The 21,925-nt window shown below is 39.1% G+C and overlaps 1 protein-coding gene and 1 pseudogene across 2 annotated transcripts in view; both read left to right on the top strand.

Moving 5' to 3' along the window:
- The window catches only part of ACTA2 (actin alpha 2, smooth muscle), a 231,902-nt gene that overhangs the window by 19,912 nt on the left and 190,065 nt on the right, over positions 1–21,925 (top strand). The gene's annotated exons all lie outside the window — the stretch shown is intronic.
- On the top strand, positions 1,216–1,598 carry LOC308507982 (cytochrome c oxidase subunit 5B, mitochondrial-like; annotated as a pseudogene). Its single transcript has one exon. The product of its transcript is annotated as a cytochrome c oxidase subunit 5B, mitochondrial-like (transcript).

The following is a 21,925-nucleotide window of genomic DNA, read 5'->3' on the forward strand; positions in this document are numbered from 1 at the left end:
AGCCAAGGCACGGGGAGGACACAGAGTATAGGATTAATAGGTATTTACTAGAAAATGTGGAAGTACAGTTCATTATCATTATTTGTGGTGGTTATGTGCTATAAAGTTGCCATGAAGATTGTTATAAAACAATGAACCATTGCTCCTAGGGAAAATACAGGGTTAGTTAGGTTCTGAGAGCCTTTGATCATAACATTTTTGTCAACTAAAGCATAGATAACCTTGTTTTATGTGTGTTTCTGTTTAAAGACACCTCACTTAAGATATATTATTGATTCATTAACACTGAACTCATAGCCAACAGCACTATATGCATGCCTGAACTAAGTTTATTTTCTCCATAAGGCACGCTACAACCTTTCTGTGCTTAGGAATTCTAGTCACTATGCTTGGGGCAGGGGGCATTTAAAATAGTGAGAGTGGAGAGTTGGATTGAACAAAGCTTGGAGTTTTGCCAACCAACTATGTCACATAGAGAGTCATGAAAATGAGGGAGAAAGCAAGGGAAGGATTATAATAAAAATTGACCGTTGCACTTCTCCTAGGGAAAGAGGAAAATGAGACTACAACTGGGTAAGGCTACTGGAAAGTGGGAAGAACTTGTGGATTAAAGATCTTGGTGGGGTCAAAGGACTGTAGAGCTGGAGTTCAGGGAGTGTGAGGTGCAAAGATAGATGGTGGGGTCATCAAAAAATGGGATGGTTGAAATTAGATTCTGGTGGGAAAACAGTTCTTGGTATTGACAATGTCTAGGTTATGACTATGGAAGTGAGTGGCTAAGACAGTGTGGTGGACAAGATCATTGCAAGACTGGAGGTCATGAAATGGAGAGATCAAGGAATTGGAAAGATGATGTTTTATTGAGATTTGTGAAGAATGACAGGGATGCAGGAGCTAAAAATCTTCAAGGAATGAGAAGTGCCCCAGGGATCTACAGATGACTATAACAAGATTGGATAGAGAATGGTAAACTCTGATGACATGAGAATCAAAGCTAGGTGATTTTAGGATGGAGGGAGGGAAAATGGTGGAAGTAGCAGTAAAGAGCAAGAAAAGCACCTACTCACCCAGCTTCAGATCCAGGATACACAGTTGGGAGGGCAGCATTTTAGAGGGCTGCAGGGGAAGCAGTATTCTCAGAAGAGAGTCAGGCTTCAGTTAGGACATGGAGGTGAATGAAATCCTTGCCAAAAAAAACGGTTTTCCTGGGCTTCAAGGTTACTTCGCTGAGTGGGAGCACTTGCCGTACAGGCCCTCAGGGTCCGCGGTCCCAGTGCAGTGGCCGCAGTGCGATCCATGGCATCTGGAGGACCCATACAATATGCTAGCCCCAAAGGCAGCTTCCAGCACGAAGGAAGACCCTAATTTAGTACCCTCCATCACCAACAAGCGAATAGTGGGCTGCATCTGTGAAGAGGACAACAGTGCTGTCATCTGGTTCTGGCTGCACAAAGGTGAGACCCAGCGCTGCCCTAGCTGTGGAACCCATTACAAGCTGGTGCCCCACCAGCTGGCCCACTGAACCCCTGCACTCACTCACTCACAATGTGCTGTAAGGTTTCTTTTTTCCAATAAAGGCTAGCTATTGCTTTGGCTCTTTCTCCCCCCAAAAAAAGGTTTTCCTGTTGATGAATGATGAGTCCACGAGTTGCTTTTCCTTTTGGTTTATAGAGGCTGGCAGGGGGCGGGGAGGCATGCATCTAGGAGATGGGGTCTGAATAGGTGGTGAGGGTTAGAACACAGCATCATGAAGACATAAGCATATTGCCTCTTTTGGGATTGTCGCTAAAATTCTCCTTCTTGCAACAAACTATTTGGTTCTATTTTGTTCAAAGTCTCCTGCTTCCTATTTAATACACAAAACTAGAACCTCAATCTCCACGTGAATAATATAGCCATTCAAAACAGCATGAGTGATTTGAGATCCAGAAGCTCTACAACGAGTGGGCAAAGAAAGGAATTTATAGAAATTGCATACCTGTGCTAAATGCAAACCTCATTTACCCCAATTTTCTCTGTAAAACATATGGACAAAATAATGACAAGACATTGATATTTCCGGAAAATGTTTCCTTTCCAAACAATAAATCAGGGATTGCAAATCAAGCTAAAGAAAACAATGGATTTCTGACAAACTTGTGTAGGAGTGATAGAAATGCCAGATAAGATTGGCCTGCTTCCCAGTCTTCCACTATTTGATGTGAAATATGACAAATGGTGTAAAAATATTTCCCCAAGAGCATAGGGTAGGTTGTGAGACTGGGTTACAGATTGTCCAAGGACGACTGCACGGCACAGTGTGGAGAGTTTAAGCCCGTGTTGTCACTGGCCAGTCTTGCACTGACTCCCTAATTTCTCTCTGTGTATTCAGGGGCCTAGAGCAATGTTAGCAATTAGATCTCTCCATCTCCCGGGGTGTGCTTGCAACTTTCAGCTTCCCACTTGTGGTCTCTCTGTCTGGGTCTCTCTCTAGGGTCCTTTGATGGGCACTGGTTCCCAGAACCAGTTGGACCTAGATTATCTAAGCCAGGTTCTACTCCTCCATCAACAGCTCCCTCCATTGAGGAAATTAGATATGTCCTCACAGAGGCAAGTTAAGGAAGGAGTCCTGTAGCCCCGTATGGGATCACCATTCTAACTGTCCTCAGCAAACCTTCCTGTGCTCTGATGTGAGGTTTGCCTTCTGAGATTTGAGGTTGCTTCTCTTGACTTTTTGTACAGGGTGACTCTCTTGTTTCCTTGGCCACTGTGCCAGCTTCCCACAACTGATCTTGGGATATGTGTGAGTGTGTGTGTGTGTGTGTGTGTGTGTGTGTGTGCACGTGCATGCACACACGTGCTCTACCTGATCCAAGCGTTGGGGGTAAAGTGCGGGAAGCTTTGCCCATGGCCTCTTCATGTTCTTTTCCTCTGAGGAAACAAATGGAACAAATAGGTAAACAAAGTTTGAACCAGGATCCTCCCACACATTATTGGGAATGGTCTCTTAGTGTGTTCGAGCTGCTATAATCAATACCATGCACGGAGTAGCTTATAAACAACAGAAATGTCTCTCTCACAGTTCTGGAGGCTGGAAAGTCCAAGATCAAGTCTCCAGCATGCTCAGGTGAGAGCCCTCTTCCTGGTTCACAAACAGCGCCTTCTCGCTGTCTAAAAGAAAGCAAAATCAATTTTGCTAAATTCATTCTAATTTCTTTTACATTCCATGAGAGAAGTATGGCTTGCAATTTCATTCCTTGAGACATACTAGGACGAGAAGAATCTTGCTCTCCAACTCAGGATGGTCTATCTTTAGTAAAACTCACCGTGACTTTCAGTATTTCTTCCGTTAACAGCTGGAATTGCCAAGATAAATTCCCTGCCTTGAACAGTAGTCACCTCCCAGAAGCCACACAAAATGAGTAAATTACCAGCACTGTGATGACCCTCTAAGTTCCAGTCTCCTCACGTCGTGGAAGGTGTTAGGGATCTCTAGGGATCTCTGTGGGCCTCTTTTATAAGAACACTAATCCCATTAATGAAGGCTCCATTCTCATGACCTAAGAACCCCTGAAAGATCCACCTCCTAATACCATTGTCTTTGGGGGTTAGGATTTCAACATATGAATTTGGGGGGATAGGGGAGACACAAAAATTCAGACCATAGAAGGCAGCATTAGGTCTAAAATTTGCTCGAAGGATATTTTGTTCATCCAAGGAGTAGATCTGAGGTGGTGTTTCCAGACAAGTCTTTCTTCACATTCCTCACCACAAACGATCAAGCCTTTTTGTGAAATGAAAAAATTAGCTTAGAACATCATCATAATGATGGTAATTCACTCATTTTGTGTGGCTTCTGGGAGGTGACTACGGTTCAAGGCAGGGAACTTATCTTGGCAATTCCAGCTGTTAACGAAAGAAATACTGAAGGTCATCGTGAGTTTTACTAAAGATAGACCATCCGGAATCGAAGAGCAAGATTCTTCTCGTTCTAGTACTTCTCAATGAACAAAAGTACAACCCACACCTCTCTCATGGGATATAAAAAAAATTACAATGAATTTAGCAAAATCAGCAAAACTGATTTTGCTGCTGTTTAGTCTCGTCTTTAAGACAAGTGCAGAAAATAGTTCCAAATACATAGAAATGTAAGAGAGAATTTTGCCTCAACATCTTCTCTGAATACTGTTGAAAACATTTGACTGAGTGTTGTCCACAGATTTCCCCAGGAGGTTTTTATTCCTATGCCCCTTTCCTTAATTTGCATTTCTGGGTTGTACACTCCTCTGCAGTGTTCAACCCGTGAATGTATTTTTCAGGAATAAGACACAAACCCCAAATGACACTTGGTATTCCTGAGGCTAATACAAATTTTCATTACATGTTGGAGTTACAATGACTTTTCTTCTTCCAGAAATGATTTCAGCTTGTTTTCAAATGAAGGTCAGGAGTTGTGTGGGCTGGCTTCTAAAGTTCCTGATATCTTTTGAGAACTAATAAAAATGGCTAACGCTTGTTGGGCACTAGGTGTTCACTATAGAAGATGCCACGCCCTTTAGTGTAGCACATCATAACACTTAATCTTGACAACTGTTAGGAGAAGTTACTAGTAGGAGAAGTATCATCCTTGTTTTGAAAGTGGAGAAAACTGAAGTTGGAGGATATTACTCAGCTCACTCAAAACCACAAGGGTAGTAAGAGTTCAGAGCTGTGATTGGAATCTACATATAGTGCATTTCAGCCCTTTATCTACATTCTCTACTGCTGTTAATGTGGTTTGTCATTTTTATCTGAGGTTACCTCTAACACAGCTCAAGATGAATGGATTTGGGAGGCACAACAGCTATACATCAGAGAAAATATTATACTTAGTATTAGGTCATACCTAGAAAAAGAAATCTCACCTTTAACTTTCAAAGTGGCAGCTGAGGAAAAACTATGCTCTAAGCAGCCATATTCAATTAGATTCCAGGTGGTCAGAAAGATAAAAGATGAACGAGATGTCTCTGGGCTTATAATAGTGTGTGAGAGGAAGACATATAAATTATGAAAGGCATTTTTTTCTTGTGCATGTGTATGCTATGGTGTATTTGCAAGTGGATGGTGTTATGTTTGTAGTGTGTGTGTGAGAGAGAATAGTGTATGTGGTGTGGCGTTTGTGTGTGGTATTATGTCAAGGAGTTATGTGTGGAGTTGTGTTTGGTGTGTGTGGGGGGTAGGGGGAAGAAACACGTGTATGTGTTTCTCTGTGTGTGTTTTATGCCTGTGTGTGGTGTATATAGTCTGTTGCTCTTGCATTTGTGTGGGGTGTGTGTGTGGTATATGGGTGGGAAAGTGTGTGCTCAGGCATAAGGGCATACTGGTATGAAACTATGCCCTTTGGAGAGTTAAGCTGATGGTGGCAGAGTGCAGTCATCCCACTGAATGACCTTGGGCTTCATTTCCTTCTGTCTTCAGACCAGGCTTAAAATTTTAATATGACATGTGCCCTCAGTGACAGAGAAAACGAGACATATTTAAAGGAAATGACTGTCACAAAAGAATTCAAGGAACCACATGTGACTAACACTAGTTTTTCAGAGAAAGTAATGGAAGAGTCACATAGTTTACAAGGAAAGCTTAGCTCACAAGGAATGTTCTGGGGCCAGAAAGTGTTTTTAGTGTGTGTTTATAATTAAAGAGGAACTAATGGTATTTCTCTTACTGGTAAAGACCCAATGAAATGACGACGTCTGCTGTCCCATTCAATCCACTTGGCTGTGCTTTCAGTAATGACTTTCCCTGAGTTTTGAGGGTGGTAAACTGGGTTATGTACAGGGCTGGCATGACAGTGCATGATAATGACTTCCTCATCCTCCTCTCACAGACATTAATAATTTATCACAAAATGCCTTCCCACCCAGTCAGGAGCTGTCTGCCAATTTCTGAACAGTTGGCTCCTTAGCCTTGAAATTGGTTTCCGCCTCTAGCCTTTAAGATTTGTTGTTTGCTGTAAATTCTGGCATGTGGACACTGGCCATTTCTTACACAATGTCCTAATCTACCCTTTTGTCTGAGCATCTTGTATTTTCTCACATGGGAACTTTGTGCTCCAATCCAACAACTTATTGGAGCATGACAAATTTTGGGGTTGGCATCAGTTTGGGTCAACTCTAGCTTTGTGAATATTTAGAGACCTGTCCCATCATACGTCTGTTCAGTTATGTCTTACCTGCCTATTTACATTGATAAATCTCTAAGGTAGGTGTGAAGCTTCGTATTGTTTTGGTTTCCCAAAGTAGACAGCCTGGATGCTGTCTTACAGGTATTTGTGTTCCTTACTGTCTGAGGGATTGGCACATCCATTCATGTGCAGATACTCAGTGGCTGCCCAGTAAATGTTAGATCCCTTCTAGTTCCCTGGCTGTTCCTTAGACCATCAGGGGTTGCTGCTGTAACATTCTCCCTCTACCCTGAATTTAATTGTTCTGCATTTCCTCTCTGCAGGACCAGACTCCTGTCTTCCAAGGTGATGAGATACTCATTCGATTCAAATATGTATTGAGTACCACTGAGTGTTAGGCATTTAGCTAGATACCACGAGAGACACACACATGCCAAAAACACTTTGTTTTCCACTCAGAAGCATACAATCTAGTGGATCAGTCAGTTGCCTACATGGGACTTGACAAGAGAACTGAGAACTAGGAATATGATGATACTGGTGATGGAAACAATGACAGCAGTTTTTGGAATAAGATGCTACATTTTGTGTAAAAATGAGGGAAAATAAGGATATGTATATGGTCATATTTGCCTACATATGTATAAAGAGACTGAAAAGATTCACAGGGAAAAAATAACAGTGGTTCTCTGTAGTGGAAAGACAGCGGGTAGGAAATGGTCAGATGGGGGCAGGAGTGTGTGGGAGATTTTCCTGTATTCATTATGAAATATTTTTGAATCATACAAATGTAATACTGATTTAGAAATTAAATTAGAAAACAAAATGCAATATATTTAATATAGACACACTAAAGATAATTGAGGATAGGAGACAAAAAGAGAAACAGTTCCTGAACTCACCGTTTTAATACAACCAATATTAACTCTTCAGTATATTTTCTTTGTTTCTCTCTGTCTCTCTGTCTCTCTCTTTAACTAGGAATGAGATTTTTAACACAAATTCCCTTAAAATAAGCTGTGAATGAAGGGTAGTGGGTAAGCCAGAAGAGATTCTTCCTATGTCAACATTTGGACCTGTGGATATTTTTGTTATTACAGAATCTCAGGATTGAAAAACACCTTTGGAGCATGCCACCCAATACCTACTCCATTTTCTTTGTGATTTTTTTTTTTAATACTGTAGCCCACTTAAGATTTCATGTAACCTCTTAAATTCATATCAGCAAAAGTTAAAGATATAAGTTTATTTTTTTTCTTAGGTACCTAAACAACCATTTTCTCAGCATTATTAGCAGAATGTTTCTTCTATTGTTTTTAATAAGAAGTCAAGGTACAGAGTCTGCTCAAGGTTAAGTGTATATTTCTGCATTTGTAATTTTCCTACATCATGCCAAATTGTGTTTCATAGTGATTGTATCAACTTGTACTTCCATAAGCAATGTGCAGAAATACCTGTTTGTCCTGTAGCCTTTATAAACCTATTACATGTTTCTAATCTGATGGGTAAAAAATGATATTTCAATGTAGTTTCAATGAACTGTTGTCTTATTATAAGGTATGCATTCTTTCATAGGCTTAAGAGTTATTTGTATTTCTTTTTCCACAAATGGACAGTTTGTATTCTGTATCCATTTTCCTTTTGTGTTCTCTTTCTTAACAATTTCTGGGAATTCTGTATGTATATTGGAGAGATTAGTCTTTTGCTGTGATGAATTGTGAGTAGTTTCTCACATACATACACATATAAAATATACTGACATTGTGTAAGGTATGAAGTCAATTTTACTGTTTACCAGAGAGCAATGCCGCCGCTGACTCCACCCTGTACACCCTCCCCTCCCGTTGGTCACTTAGTAGCTGTGCCCTTGACCCATCAACTCTCTCAGTATCTCAGTGCTTGTGTTCACATAACCCTTATTTTACTTAATCATGGCCCCAAAGTGCAAGTGTAGTGATGGTGACAGTTCAGATATGCCAAACAGAAGCCGTAACATGCTTCCTTTAAGTGAAAACATGAAAGTTCTCGACTTCATAAGGAAAGAAAAAATCATATACTGAGGTTGCTGAGATCCATGTGAAAAACATATCTTCCATCCATGAAATTGTGAAGGAAAAAGAAATGCATACTAGTTTTGCGGTTGCACTTCAAACTGAAAAACTTACGGCCGTAGTATGTAATAATGCTTATGTACAGGCATACCTAGTTTTACTGAGCTTCGCGTTATTGCACTTCCCAAGTACTGCATTCTTATCAACATTGAGGCAAGACCCTCCACCAGTAAAAAGAGTATGACTCAGTGAAGTCTCAGATGATGTTTTGTATTTTTTAGTAATAAAGCACTTTTTAATTAAGCTATGTACATTGTTTAATATATAATGCTATTGTACACTTAATAGACTACAGTATAGTATAAATATAAGTTTTATATCACTGGGAAATCAAGAACATCATGTGACTTGCTTTATTGCAACATTTGCTGTATTGCACAGTCTGGAACTAAACTGCAGTATCTCTAAGGTATGCCTGGATAGGGCTTGGTATTATCTGCAATTTCAGGCATCCACTTGGAGTCTCGGAACATATGCCCCATGGATAAGGGGGGACTGCTGTATATTGTAAAACTACTTAGGGAAATGGTTTGGACTCCTTAATAATAACGAACTTAGGAAGCTCTTATAACTCAACAATTCCACTTCTATGTATGTCAGTAAGCCCTAGAGATATGCATCTAAGGAGAGTGTATAAGGATGTATATAGCAATAGTTTTCATGATAGCCTTAAAATGCATATAACCCACATGTCCATTAAGAATGAAATTAGTACACAAGCTGTCGTATATTCAGACAATGCATTATTCCACAGCAATAAAAGTGAACAACAGCTACATGTGACAACATGTATACATTTTACAAATTTAATGTTGAACAAAAGAATAAATGTAATAACATTCCATGTATATAAATTTCAAATACAGGCCAAACTGCACTATACTGTACAGGGAGGCATGCATAGTAGTAGATATTAAAAACAAGGAAATAATAATAAAACTCAGGATAATGGCTCCGTCTAGGGAAAGGGAAGCTATTCTGGTCTGAAGTAACTACTAAAAGAGGCGTTCAGATGGTTTTTACATTTTCTTCTGTCCACACGCTGCATGTTACAATGAAAATATTTTAAAAAAGAAAACATATACTATCCCAGGACTTCCGATCCTGGGATAGGACTTCCTATCCCAGTCCCTCATCCCGCGGAACCCGTCCCTAGAGACAATCCCTAGTCATATTTTCCAGTAGACCTTCCTTTTTCTCCTTTAGTTACTTCTTTTCTTCTTTTTTAAGAAAATTAAAGTTATTTCTAATTCTCACTTTAAATTACTGGTTTTTCTCCCCCTGGTTCTAATTCTTTTGTTTTCACTACTATGTGTCGTCCAGTGTGTTGCTTTCGTTTTGAGGTTGTCATCCTGCTCAGATGTCTCACTTGCCTGTGAGTTCAGTTTGCCTGCTCTGGTGCCTCTTCCTGGGTAGGGCCAGAGGACAGACTCTAGTGCAGGTTTTCAACCAGAGGCAATTGTATACCCTAGGAGACAGGTGTCAATGTCTGAAGACATTTGTGATTGTCACAGCTTGGGTGAACTACTGGCATTTGTTGGGCTGAGGCCAGGCATGCTGCCAAATATCCTACAATGTATAGCACAGCTTCTCACAACCGAGAATTATCTGGCCCAAATGTCAACACTGATGCGCTTGAGAACCTGCTCTAGTCTGTGTCCACCCTGATTAAGTTCAAGGAGAGAGAAGGATATGAGCCCTAGAACTTTAAAAATCAGTTAATCAATCTCTTTTGGAATCACCCTTCAGCGATTCTGATCACCAGGGCTTAGTGTTTCAAACCATCAGAGAGAATGGGTGGGCAGAGAGGGATTTTAAAATGCCAGCACTGGGTGCTTACAGTAGGTATGGTGGATTCCTAAAGCCATTCAGTCCCATTGTTTTCTTTCTTTTTTCTTTTTCTTTTTAAATTAAAGTTTATTGGAGTGACAGTGGTTAGTAAAGTTACATAGGTTTTAGGTGTACAATTCTGTAATACATCATCTATGTATCACATTGTGTGTTCATCACCCAGAGTCAGTTCTCCTTCTATCACCATATATTTTTTACCCATTGTTTTACCTATTGTTTTACCTCCTCACCCTAGCTGGCTTCTGCTCTGCTGTGATTTTTTTCCCAAAGACTCCTGCATTTGGGCTCTGACTATTGACATGGATTTCTGCAAAGAGGGAGCAGGCAATGATTATCCCAAGAGAATGGACAACTTATGCTGCTTTGTTTCAACTTATCCTCTCACAGTGCTAGCCATCCTCTATAGGCTGTAGCCATCACTTGCTGCACTTGCCAACACACACACACACACACACACACATACACACACACACTCCAGTTCAAAACAGATTTCTATCCCCCAAGTATCTTCTCATCTCCCTCACCCTCTTCCTCTCTGTTCTTCCCCCTTTCTCCTTTTCCTCTTCCTTCATTTTCCTCCCCTCTTTCTCCTCCTTCTTTTCATTTTTCTCCATCTCCTTTTCATCTTTCTCTTTATCTTTTTTTTACTCCTCCTTAATTCCTAACATCTATATATTCCTCTATAGTTTCTTTGGGCCTGATTTCGCTAAGGGAGCCATCGTCCCGTGATAATTCATCATCTTTTCTGGCATCCTTGCTATTATGGTGACTGCGCTCATTTGGTTCACTATTTTTCAGTGTGGTTTATTTTAATGCATATCACACACTCAATCCCTTGGTGATCAATGGCGTTTGGGGCAGCATCTCTGTAAACAGTAAAAACACAATTTTATTCTGCTTTTCTAGTTAACTTCACAAGTTTGATTTTCTGAATAAGACCTTGAGGTATAATTGACTTTATAATTGAGGAACATATAATAATAAAGTAACCAAATGCTTTAGTTAAGTCACACAAAAAGCTTTGACTACTTAAGAGATTGTGATAGTTAATTTTATATGTCAACTTGGCTAGGCTTTGGTGCCCAGTGGTTTGGTCAAACACAATTGGTCTAGATGTCTCTGTCAAAGTGTTTTATGGACATAATTATTACAATCAGTTGACTTTCAGTAAAGGAGCTTACCCTCAATAATGTGGGTGAGCCTCATCCAATTAGTTGAAGGCCTCAAGAGCAAAAACAGATTTCTCAGAAAAGGAATTCTGCCTCAAGGCCGTAAACATTAAAATCCTGCCTGAGTTTCCAGTCGACCAGGCTGCCCTACAGATTTAAGACTTGGCAGTGTCTATAATCACATGAGCCAATTCCTTAAAATAAATCTCTCTCTAAATACATACATATTCTATTGGTTCTATTTCTCTGGAGAACCCTGACAGAGGTCATACCACATCTTTTCCTGAAAGTGAAAAAGGCTTTTAAATTAAAGTTGTTCAGATAAGGTTCTCAAGTGTCAGTTTACCAGGGTTTAGAAGAAGCAGGTGGTAGCTGATGCTTGATTCAATCTGCCTTATTAAACAGAAGCACAATAGAATAGCTTCCTCTGGAAAAGAAGTCAAAACCAAATTTACTCAAGGTAAATTGATTTTCGATAAGAAATAGTGAGGCAATCCATTGCTTTTTCCCTCCCAGAAATATGTATATGCATATTTTGCCAAAGCTAAGGGTATGCCTCTTGAAGCATAGCCAGTAACCCGGGAAGCCCTACCCAGCTTTAGCTGTATTCATTAATTCCTTCCTTCATTCATTCATTCATTCATGAAACATTGATGAAATAGGGCAGGGACTCTCTCTGTCTTATTGACCACTGTATTAACCGCATATGTCACAGTGCCTGGGATGTGGCAAACACTCATTAAGTACTTGGTAAATGAATGACATAGTCTTACATTGCCTATTTATATGCCAATTGAATAAATAAGTAAACCAGAATATCTGCAGAGGGTTTTAACTTCTTAGTTTGCCCCAGCTTCCATTGTAGGTCTTTATGATGACCTACCTTGTTCCTTTCTACCACATTAGAAACCCCCCACGTGGGAAGAACTTGGATCCTATCTGCAGACTAATACTGACTCCTGGTTTGGGACCAGTGCGGTTCTCAAAAGGCAGGCAGTTGAGAAGGTTTAACTCAGCAGCTTGCTCCTGGGCATGCTTTGACCTTAGACTTCTGTGCCAGTGAGCGAGCACTTGCATTTCACTTGTCCAGGGTATGCTTCCACTTTTTACCACTGATGATTAAGGCCATGGAAGACTCCTTCCCTCCAATAAGGGGTGCAGTATAATGATCATGAGCTCTGGGCTCCCTTGACCCTGGGTTCAACCTTAAGTCCTGCCTTTTATTATCTTGAGCCCTGGTTTCCTCAACCGAAGAAATATACACGATAAGGCCCCGCTTGCAGAGTTGTTGTAAGTACTAAGTGATGATAAAAACTTTAAGCACATAAGGGTCACTCAATAAATGCTGATTTTTTTCTTCCTCATTCTAGGATTTAAGTCTGTCTTGCTTTTCCTTGTGCTTACAGTGAATGCCATGACTTGGGCAAGCCACTGTACCTCTGTGGACAAATATTTTCTCACCTGCGTGTATAAAAGAAAAGGTTAAAACTAGATATTATATTCCAAGCTATACTATATGAAACAGCAGATGTCTATTCAACAATTTATTCACAAAAACTTACTGAATGATACATTTGTGCCAAACATTTTTATGTACTGGGGATTCAATGACAAAAAGGAAGAAAAGTTCATGCTTATGTGGAGCTTACTTACCGTACATAAAATTAAAATAGCCATCGATAATATCTGATAGAGTGGGTCTATGGTTGGTTTAAATTTGGTAATCAGAAAAGTTTCTTGGAAATTTTGCCATTTAACCTAAGATCCTTATAACAGGAAGGAAGCAGTCATGTGATGATTAGAAGGAAGAGGATTGTAGGAAGAAGAAATGAGTTATTCAAAATCCTAAAATATGTTGGTGTGATTGAAGAACCAAAAGTAGGCCATTCTGGATCAAAGTAGTAACTGAGGGGAGAGATTTAATGTACTCTTATGAAATGCAAATCTTAAAGGGGGTGATTTAGTTTGCAGTTTCCCAAGTTTATTGCACCAGAGAATGCTTTTTGCATAGGGTATCTTAGCATCTCTTGGCAAATAATATTCCAACATCAGTTTCTGATTTATTTCTGCTTCCAGACTTCCCTGCCCTTGAAGCTATAATTCCAACTGAACATTTTTTGGAGAGAAGTCATGTTATGTCAGGCACTGAACAGACTTGCTGTTTCTCTTGATGAGCTGGAACTATGGGTAGACCCCTTGCTAGGTGTTCTGAGGCTCTGTTTCTAGTACAACCAGAAGTCATACCAGGCTCCTTCCCTAAATCCTTTTCTTCAGTGACAGCAGCCTGCTAGGGCTTTCTTTCCAAGTGTAGATTGCTGTACACATTTGGACTCCTATGCTTACTTAATTAGAGGGATGGGTGGGGAAGGCCTCTGAGGTAAGAGAGGTTATGGTCATCTACCTCCCTTCCTATTGCAACCCCATGCAATTATCCAGACTCATTCTCAAAGTGAATTGTCCTGTCTAACAGAGAAGTAGGCTTAATGTTATGCTTATGTAAGTAAAATGGCTACTTCAAATTAGGTACAAGGTATTTCCAGATGAAGAAATCCTCCAAAAAATCTATAATAGGCACAGTGAGTAGTGGTGGCGTTCGGCCTTAAGCCAGGACTTTTAATTCTAAAGTTGATGTTCCTTTATACTATACTTTGCTACTTTCCTAAAACGTAAGAATTCCCTTATCAATCAGACTCATGATTTGTCCCTAGTTTACAAACTCTTTTTTATGCCTCCACATTCTTTATATGGCCAACACATACCCAGCAGCAGTAACATTTTGTTATTTTTATTTTACTATTTTCGTTACACAAAATAAGGGATGAAGGCATGCTTTCCTGGTGGGTTTGTATGGGAACCTCAGAGAGAACAAGCCCCTAAGATAATCCCTGGTGAATGCAGTCCAATATTCCATGCCTAACACCTGCATTAAGAGGTGTTTGAAGAGAGGGGACTCTGTGTGTCTTGAAATCAGCCACCAGAGGAAGCCTCTGTTTCTCCCTCATCCCCCATCCCACCCCACTGCAGCAGTCTCTTGTGTCCTCATTATCCAGGATTATGTCTAATATATTGATTTCCTTGAATCTCTTCTTGAACTAAGTTAGTTTTTCTCTTGTGCCATAGCTTAGGGCTACAGAATATCATACATTTATTACCTGCCATGCAAAAGAGCTCTCTGTGAGATAGAAGAATGCAATAATCTGCCTGGGCCATCAATGCCCCAGGAAATTTTAACCAGATTTAACATCATTAGTGTGTACTGAAAGAAGGTGCTTGGTATTGCGAAGTTGCTGGGGAGGCAACTGGCTGCCTATAAAGAAATCCTACAGAACAACATTGGGTCCATAAGACCAAGCTCCATAAGAACAGGATCTTTGTTTTGTTTATAACTTTGTTCTCAGAACCTGGCATGATGCTGGCTATATGGGGCTCAATATTTACCAATTCACAGTGAATCACTACTGCATTGCATCCTATATACAGCTCAGATTCTGGACTTACCAGCTTTCTTAGCTTTACTGACAACTCCCAATGGATTAAATGTATATCAACACATGAAAAGATATATATATCAAACATACATAAATATATAAGTATATAAGTAATTTTATTTAACAAGTAGGGACATTATTATAATCAGTTGGCTTTCAATAATGATCACCCTCAATCCAATCAGTTGGTGAGTCTCATCCAATCAGTCAAAGGCCTCAAGAGCGAAAACAGATTTCTCAGAGAAGAAGAAATTCTGCCTCAAGATTGTAAACATTAAAATCCTGCTTGAGTTTCCAGCTGGCCAGTGTGCCCTACAGATTTAAGACAGTGTCTACAATCACAATTCCTTAAAATAAATCTCTCTATAAGTACATACAAAAGAGACACTCTTTTCCAGGGCACACAGGTTTTCATATGTCAATGCCTAGTATTTCAGTACCTAGGAAGCTGACTTAGGCATCAGGTGGTTGCTTGTTAAATACTGAGCCACCTGGCAAGTGCCACCTTGTTCCTGCTGAGCTATCCTTGCCTCCTCTGTGCGTCTGCAAACTGTACTCTAAATTCCCATCCCCATCAGTTGGTACATTCTTGCTTTACTTGAATTGATAGTCCTCATCCATCTGGGTAGCCATTTCTACCGAAGTAGTTATTTTTATCGACTTAGAGTATTTTCTGCCTGTTCATCCTAAAAGTAAAGTTTATTCTCAAAGGGCAACCTAATTTCCCTTGTTTCCTAGTCTTTGGGGAAAATGAGGCTGTAGCATTCATGTATCTCTAAAATCACCCTGAAGAAACTACCATTAGTTTTCATTTTCAGCATTAAGGAGAGATATTTTCTTATATGGTTTGTTTCTTTGCTCTATCGTAGTAGCAGCATTTGGTCACTCATAATTATAATTGATCTCAGAAACATTTTTTTCCAGATTTCAAGTCTAGATTCTTAGCGTCTTTCATGCTTATAAGAAAGCATTTCTTGTAATCAGGAATACGAGACTCATGTACAAGAAAAGGGCTCATTGCTTTATCTTCTGCGTCATCTTGGCTGTGTTGTGTTAGAATAGCCGGAAGATATTTGGGGAAAATGAAAGAGACCATTTCTTCATATGAATCATTCGGGCGCAGTCTTCACTTTGCTTTTCCCATAAATTCAAACTCTATCCAAGGTGCCAAATAGTTGTGCGGGGCTAAGTGCTCATGTTACATACAAATTAGTATGTAAAATACAATTGTACTAAAATACAATTTTCAACTTAAATTTAGCAAATATGAATGCATAGCTTTTTCCGCATGTTCCAAATTATGCTTGTAAATGGAGGACCAGAAAGGAAACTTAGATGTATGTTCTCCTTAAATGCAGAATAGAGTGATGGGATAAGTCTCTTCAATCTAGATACGATGTGTATCTTTACACACTTGAGATGTTGGAGCCAGGTACGGGAGCTTACACTTACTCTTGTATGTGCATTCCTTAAACTTGACCTTTTCCTCCAGCTGACTAGCCTCTTTTTGGATCCTATTCAACTTAGCTTTTTGTGTCCTGTCCATTTTGATATGCAGGCTCTCTCTGACTGCACTTCAGCCACTGGAGAAAAAGTGTAAAACATAATAGCACTGAGGACAGATCCCACTGGTGTGTCTCCCCAGTTGTTCTACATCTGTGGAACAGCTGTTCCCCTCCCAGATTGTTTGCCTTGAATCCCAAATGTCTGTAAGGAGAAATAAAAAAAAAAATAAACCCTTTGTGTAACCAAGAAGGAGACAGGGAACAAATATTTGTTGAGTGACTACTACATACTAGAAGCCCATTGGACTGGATATTTTATGTTAATTATATGTTATCTTGTTGAATCTTCATTACAATCCAAAGAGAAAGGTGTTATTAAGGCTGCTTTACAGGTAGGGAAACTGAGGCTACAGGAAATGCAATAATTAGTCAAAGGCCACTTGGCGAGTAAATAAGGGAACTAGGATTCAAACCTAGGTCATTAGGTGCCATGTTGGTCTTCCGTATAGCTCTGCAGTTCCTGTAGTTTCCTGTACTCGAACTTTATTGTCCCTCAAACTCTTCTGAGAGTGTTGTCTGCTGTCCTGACTCAGTAGGATCAGGTAGCTCACATGAACACACTCTAGGAAGACATCTCAAGTGGCCACATCAGGTCTCCACAGAGCTGCCACTGTTCCCATCCCAGGAGGCTGCTGATCTGAACCTGGAAATGCTTGCACTCCTCCTCTCTGTCCTGCATTTCTTCTCCAGCTGAGGGACAAGCCACATGTCTGTCATGATACTCTGTGAGGTGGAGTTGACTTCTGTTTCTCTTCTCTGAAGTAGTGTTACCTCTGCCTCCTCCTTTTTCTCCTCCTATTATCCTCTTTCCCTTCTAACTCTTCCAATTCTTCCCTCTTATCCTCCTTCACTTTCTTTTACTTTCCTTTTAATCCTTGGCTTTAATGCTCTTCAGTGGTGCCATTACTGTGTTGTGTAGCATGAGAAGCTGCTTCATTGATCCAACAAATGACAGTGAATAAGGTCCAAACCTGCCCTGATGCATTTTTCACACTTGTGGGGAAAGAGACAAGAGAGCTGATGGTTGCGATACTGTGCAGTAAGGGTTATAATAGGAGTAAGAGAGGTACTACACCAGCACACACAGAGGCTCTCCAAGTCAGTGTTCGGGGTGGGAGAAGTTAAGAAAGACATTCCAGAGGAGCTGGCCCTTAAACTGGACCTGAATGTACAGATGCGCTCTCTGTGTGTGGAGAGCCTCAGACTCACTGCAGTTCTAGCAATGTGGCTTTTCCTCTGCCTCTTCTCTCTTACAGGCTTGTCCCAGCTTAGATGACTTCAACCTTATCAGGCTCTTGCCATCGAATCCAGCTAGGACCTCTGCATCTTCTCTGATGAGTCAGTTTAGAAAAGCATCCCTCTATCCCCTTTTACCTTCTCCTTCAACACAACACGGAGTTTGCGTGATTGCAAATGCTTATTCCTGATTTCTCCCACCTCCACGCACCTATTTTGTTTCAGCTGGTCAAAATCTCTTAGAACTTGTCTTTCTTTTAAATATTTACCATCTTTTCTAGTTCATGCCAGACTCAGATGTGGCTAGCAAGGTCTCTGTGTCATTATCCAAGACAACAGCTGACATATTGAAATCTGATCATACAGCAAGACATCAGAGCCCTCTTTCCCAATTCATACGCAGCCACCATTCAGCACAAAGTTACTCGTATGGACCGTTGCTGAAAACATATGAACTCTGATCATCCACTAGGTATCGTGAAAGTCATTATGAAATAGCATAGAATCTTTGAGCTGAAAAATTTTTAGAGGTCTTTGAATTCAATTGCCATTCAGTCTTCTAATCATCTAGCTTCCGCTAATGATAGGGACTTTGGCTTATCATGCTCCCCCTATTCTGGTGTTAGGCATCTCTAATTAGAAAGATTTTCCTTATATGAGCCCAAAATTTGTCTCTCAGTGTGGTACCAGTTTTAGCTTCTGAAACTACATGGAAACATTCATTCATTTGGTCAATCTGTCAAGCCTTTCAACAAATAAATATTTTCTTAGCATTTAATATGTGCCCAGTGTTTTAGGCTCTGGGATTAAAAGTAAATTAAAAAACAAAAATCTCCGCCTTAATGTTTATTTCCTAGTCGGGGAGATGAATTATAAACGAGAAAAATATATAGTATGTTAAGTCATATTAAGGGCTAAGAAAAGCAAAAATAATAAAGCAGGCAGAGAGGGAAGAGTTATGGAGTTTGAAACTGAAATAATCCTTTTCATTTGACATGGCCTCTTCTTGATATATTCCACCTGATATAAATTGAGGTAGACTATATCCCTGATCTACTGTCTGGTAATGTGTTAAATTACATAACTTGTTTTGGGGGAACTTACACTGCTCTGGGGGTTGTCACTTTTCTCTTGCGTCATTTACTAAATACCTGCTGCTAACTAGACTTCTGATGGGCTCAATTTCAAATTCAACACACCCTTTTCAGAATTCATTTTGTCCATTCTCCACTCTTCTAGCACTTCTTCCATTCTCCATAATTTCTCCATAATTTATAGGTACTGGTTCCAACAATGAAATTTGTACTTTCTCTTGGCTTCCTGGCACCTGTTTCAGCTCCAGTATAAGTCCTTCATGAATATGTATGTGCTTTCTAATGGCTTTTAACTTCCAGTTAACCACTTTTCTTTTTCCTCCCTAAAAATCCTTCTCTTTGAAAGAGATAAGCAAAATAAGTGTTAACAGTTTCATTGTCCCTTTATAATCTTGTCCTATTAAACCATTGTCTCCAGCTGAGAGGCCCACACCTTCCTTGAACATCTTCTTGTTCTAAATACAGCTTTCAAGGCTCATTTGAAGACACAAACTATCTGGAAGGTATTTGGCACCTCAAGTATAGCATCTCCTTTGACCAAGCGATAGCACTTCAGATATTGACCTTTTTAAAATTATTTATTTATTTATTTATTTATTTATTTATTTATTATTAGTTTCAGGCGCACAAAACAATGTAATAGTTAGACATTTATCATTTATATCCCTCACACAGTGACAACCCCCCTGCCCCCATCCACTACCCCTCTGACAGAGACAGTGGAACTGTAATGGCTATGTGCAATGTCAAATATTGATCTTAATGAGGTAATCCCACATGTGACAAGTTTCCACTTCCAGGATGCTCTTTGCAGCATTACTCATAAAAACGTCTTAAAAGCTTAATAGTAGAAGATTTCTTAAATTAAATATGCTAAAGCCTCACAATAATAATCAGTAATTAAAATGCACATTGATGCTTGATGACAAAATGTAAGATATACAATGTGTTACTGAATGAAAAAGAACTTGAAAAGCAATTGAGAGTTAAATTACATTATTCGTAAAAACATACTAAAGAGCAGACTTGCAGGAGAGATGTCAAAATGTTAACTGTCATTGCTGATGCGTGATGGGATTGTGAGTAGATTTTGTTTTCCATTTTGCTTATATGCATACTCAAATTTTTTTTTACAATGAATTGTATTGCTTTAAAATGAATAAAATTTTTAAAAATTCTTTTCTTGACCCTAGATTTTGCTTGAGCTTTAGCTTTTTGAGATTGTTCTTAAGAGGTCTATTATGTACCATTTTCCTTTTATATTATCTAGCTGATCTCAAAAAATCAGAACGTAGTAAAGAGCTTCTTAACTAACCCCAGTGGTTTCTTTAGCTATCTTCTTTATTTCTCACATAAATTTGCTGTCTGAATTTCTTTAAAAATGTTACATCTTGCTGGACATCTTGCTAGGGGAATTTACATGTCTTTCTTTACCACTTTTTTTTTTAACAGTTTAATTTTTAGAACAGTATTCACAGAAAAATTCAGAGAAAAGTAGAGTTCCATATATCCCATCTTCCCTCTCCCAATCTCCCTCTCTACCAACAGCCCATACCAGAGTGGTGCATTTGTTAAAATCAATGACTTTACATTGAATCTCATTATCAGCCAAACTCCATAGTTTGCATAAGAGTTCCCTCTTGGTTTTGTATATTTATGTGTTTTGACAAGTGCATAATGACATGTATCTACCATTATAGTGTCATAAAAATGGTTTCACTGATCTAAAAATCCTCTGTGCTCTACCTATTCACCCCTTCCTCTCCCATAACCCCTGATAATCACTGATCCTTTTACAGTCTCCATAGTTTTGGCTTTTCCAGAATGCAATAGAGTTAAATCATACATTATGTAGCCTTTTCAGATTGGCTTCTTTCAGTTAGCATTATGAAATATAGGTTTCTCTGTACGTTTATGGCTAGTTAGCTCATTTTTTTTTTTTATGCTGCATACTCTCTACTCTATTGTCTGGATGGACCATGTTTTATCTATTCACCTACTGAAGGACATCTGGGTGCTTCTAAGTTTCGGCAATTGTGAATAAAGCTGCTGTAAATATCTGTGTGCAGGTTTTTGTATGAACATAAGTTCTCAACTCATTTGGATAAATACCAAGAAGCACAATTGCTGGATCATACAGTGAGACTATGTTTAGTTTTGTAAGAAACAGACAAATTATCTTCCAAAGTGGCTGTAACATTGTGAATTCTCACCAGCAATTAGTTCCTATTGCTCCACATCCTCTTCAGCATTTGGTGTTGTCAGTGTTTTGGATTTTGACCATTCTAATAGGTGTGTAGTGGCATCTCCATGTTGTTTTATTTGCAATTCTCTAATGACATGTGATCTTCTCCTATGCTTGTTTGTCATCTGTATGTATTCTTTAGTGAAGTGTCTGTTCACTTTTTATTTCCTTATTGTTGAGTTTTAAGAGCTTTTTTGGTATATTTTGGATAACAATTCTTTATCAGATATATCTTTGCAAATATTTTCTTTCAGTCTACGGCTTGTCTTTTCATTCTCTTGGTAGTGTCTTTTGCAGAGCAGAAGTTTTTTTTTTTTTTTTTTTTAATTTTAATGAAGCCCAGCTGATCAATGATTTTTTTCATGGATTGTATCTTTGGTGTTATACTAAAATGTCATTGCCATGCCCAAGGTTATCTAGATATTTTACTCTGAAATCTAGGGGTTTTTAAAGATTTGCATTTTACATTTAGGTCTGTGATTCATTTTGGATTAATTTTTGTGCAGAGCATAAGGTCTGTCTATAGATTCGTTAGTTTTTTGCTACGTGGATGTTCAGTTTTTCCAGCACAAGTTGTGGAAAAGACTATGTTTTCTTCAGTGTATTGCCTTTGCTCCTTTGTCAAAGATTAGTTGACTATATATATATGGTTCTATTTCCTCTTTGTGGAAATAGCTTTCATTTTATTTTTAAATTAAAGTTTATTGGGGTGACAATGATTAGTAAAGTTACATAGGTTTCAACTAAATGGGATGAAATATATGGTGATGGAAGGAGAACTGACTCTGGGTGGTGAACACACAATGGGATATATAGTAAGTGATGTATTACGGCTTTCATTTTTTAAAACTTTCACTTTCTTTGAAGCTAAATTTTCAAAACTAAGGTCATAAGCGTATTCTATTCTCTTTTAGCTAATTTAACTAGATGTCGAATAGGAGAAGTTTTCTGTTGCCACTATATTTCACTCTGCTGATTTAGCAGTCTTTGGCTGGAATACATTTTTATGTCCTCCATCTGGTGG

Source organism: Rhinolophus hipposideros, assembly GCF_964194185.1.
Source record: "Rhinolophus hipposideros genome assembly, chromosome: 15".
Lineage (NCBI taxonomy): Eukaryota > Metazoa > Chordata > Mammalia > Chiroptera > Rhinolophidae > Rhinolophus > Rhinolophus hipposideros.